The 2,864-nt window shown below is 29.4% G+C and overlaps 2 protein-coding genes across 2 annotated transcripts in view; one reads left to right on the top strand and one right to left on the bottom strand.

The window, feature by feature from the left end:
• The window catches only part of LOC118739487 (rho-related BTB domain-containing protein 1-like), a gene marked incomplete in the record, with an annotated part of 56,194 nt that overhangs the window by 21,964 nt on the left and 31,366 nt on the right, over positions 1–2,864 (bottom strand).
• The window catches only part of LOC118740206 (rho-related BTB domain-containing protein 1-like), a 6,594-nt gene that overhangs the window by 3,112 nt on the left and 618 nt on the right, over positions 1–2,864 (top strand). The window lies entirely within an intron of this gene.

The following is a 2,864-nucleotide window of genomic DNA, read 5'->3' as shown; positions in this document are numbered from 1 at the left end:
CTCGGCCAAAATCGCTTAGGCGGTTACAGCGCCAAAAAAGAAGAAGAAGAAAGTGTGCCCGCTTTTGCGCATTCTTATGGAAAATCGGCGTAGAAAATGATCCTTACATATTAGGCATACGTTGTGTCCAGCGGTTTTATTAAAAATATGACGGAGAACATTTCTGTGAAACATTTTAACCCTCCAACTCCTTAATAGGTGGGTATCTTTCGTCATTTTTTAGAAAAGTGCAAAAAATATACCTAAAATAGGGATGTAGTGGTTTAAAATGTTTTAGAAAAATATTTACCATTAAATTCTAAGCTCAAAATTCATCTAAAATGCCAGTAATAAGTCTAAACTGAAAATGTGCTTAAGACCCAATAGGTCTGTGAACCAGGTTTTAGTGAGTTAGCGCATATGGAAAATTTTTGGTTTGTAAAATTTCCCTATATGTCAACATATATGAGGCAAGAGCAGCCTATCCAAAAAAAAAATCTGCACCTATGTACATACATACGTGATGATACCTATTATAGTAAAAGAAAACTAAGAGGGCGTGCCTGGGGCTATTACAGGTTCGTTTCGAGTAATGCATTTTAAGCTCTTCCTCACTTTTGGTTTAAATGCCAGTTAGGCTACTCTGGCTCTCAGTTAGGGATGCCAACCGTACTATAAAATATAGTATTGTACTATTTGTACTGTTAGAAAAAAATAAAGTATGCAAAAATATTATATTTCTTCAATTATAAATGTAAATATATTTAAGTTATTTCTAAGAAAGAAATGTTTTGAAATGGATGACATTTATACTGAAATATCAATATTAAAATAAATATACTCTAAAACAAAGGGTCCACAGAAACACTTAGAAAGATTTACCAAATTTACTTAAAATTATTTCGCTTATGCTCTCTATTCCTGCAACTTTGGCATTCACAGAAAGAGTTTTTTCTATTAAGATTTTGAAATGGTGTGATGTGAGAAATAAAGCGAATATCTCACTAATAAAAAATGAACTTTTAATTTATATTAATTTAAATATTGATATATAGAAATATATATTTTTATGGAATAAATGCATAAGAAAGAAAAAAAATGTACACTTAAAAAACATTTTTACTTCTTCTTTAAAAAAATACTATATATGTATATTTGAAGTGTACTATATTTTTTCAGATTTTTTTGAAAAATTACTATGAATTTCTTAAAAAATGTTGGCAATTCTACTCTCAACGCCTCATATCTGTGGTCATAAGCAATAACCGCCCATGTACGAAGAACCTGAATTCGATTCGGATTGTAATGTTAACCTTATCGGGAAACCAAAATATGTTCGTCTGTAACTTTTTAAATAGCCTAGCTGGCGAGAAGGGGATTTCAATACACATGGAATAGTAGTTCCAGAATATGACAGCATATAGTATAACTCAATTCTTTCTTAAGTCGAATTAGGCGGTTATTGCTTATAGCCACAGATATCTACGTAATATCTGTATTTATAAATACAAATATCGCTACATAAAGGTGAAAAGGTGCCAAGTCCATTTTTTCAAAATTTAGTTTTTGATGCTGAATGGCAGGTAATACGAAACTAAATCGACTTTTCGTCTCTGCTGGACAATTTAAAAAAATAGACTTGGGGTATCTTTTCAACCTTAGGTGACGATATGAACCTTGTTATTTTGGGAAAAGTTGGATTTTGTTGTACAGTGTTATCAAAGTGAGAACTGAACTGACTGGCAATTTTCTTATATGTATATATGTATGCGCATACATGTATATATACATATACATAAACTCAAATATTGCGTTTCTTCTTTTTTTTAACGGAAATTCTCTTCTTTCTTCATTAAATTTCAACTGTATTCTTTAATTGCTAAAAAAGCCGATTATTAAAATTATTTGTAATTGGTACATATCTGTGTCGTTTTATCATAACATCTTAAGTCTAAAAATCGTATTTGGAGATACTAACGATTTTGTGTAAAATCTATTACTTTGGAGTTTTAGAAAATATCTTTAGCCCAAGATGTAGTTTCGCTATATTTTATGACAAAGCAGACTGATTTTGAGAAATATTTCCTTTAGAAGTATGTTTTTTTCGTTGTTTTGTATTTAAGATGTTTTGCAAAACGAGATTACAAAAAAAAAGATGCCTTAATTAGACTTAAGATTTTGTTACGAACGAGATACAAGAGTTCAAAAATTTATAAGTGGACATAAGAGCTTGTGTTAAAATTGAAACAAGTAAGTAAATGGAGATACGATTTTTGTTTTATTTATTTCTTTACCAAAAACTATGTAAACTACAAATATACATTTTCAGTTCTTCTTTCTTTATTTAAAATAATAATAATTTCATAGTATTTAATAAGTAAACAAATAATATTCAAGTTTTTCAATTAAGTTTGGGAATACTTTGTTGCCAAATAAATAATTATTCGTTATTTTCATCGTATTCGGTTAAATCTGGATGACAATCTAACATATCTTCTGATGTTAAATTCATATAGAAGTCTCTATAAATTTCATCCACTAGCGGCAACATGTCTATGAGATCACTTTTCTTTTTAGTGTTAATTTTTATTGGTGAGACGTAGCAAATTTTTAAATCCTTTATTTTGACGCAATTGATTCCTCGCTTTGTTATATTGATGCATTTGAAAGGATCTTCTTCACTTAAAGATGTTTTAAAATATATGTTACCATATTCCTTGGTAAATCTGAACCATTTAATGTCATGCCAATTGAATTTATCACCGTTGTCATCTACTTTTCGCCAAGTAAATACATTTTTTGATGCGTGTGCAGAATCTAATATATTCGATTGATCCATTTCAGTAACGAAAAATTTTTTCTTTACCCCAACTGTTCTTACGAAT

This window comes from Rhagoletis pomonella, unplaced genomic scaffold (genome assembly GCF_013731165.1).
Source record: "Rhagoletis pomonella isolate Grant_MI unplaced genomic scaffold, Rhpom_1.0 Rhpom_scaffold_00005, whole genome shotgun sequence".
Lineage (NCBI taxonomy): Eukaryota > Metazoa > Arthropoda > Insecta > Diptera > Tephritidae > Rhagoletis > Rhagoletis pomonella.
The sequence above is the reverse complement of the archived record's forward strand: the minus strand, read 5'-3'. Positions and strand labels throughout refer to the sequence as shown.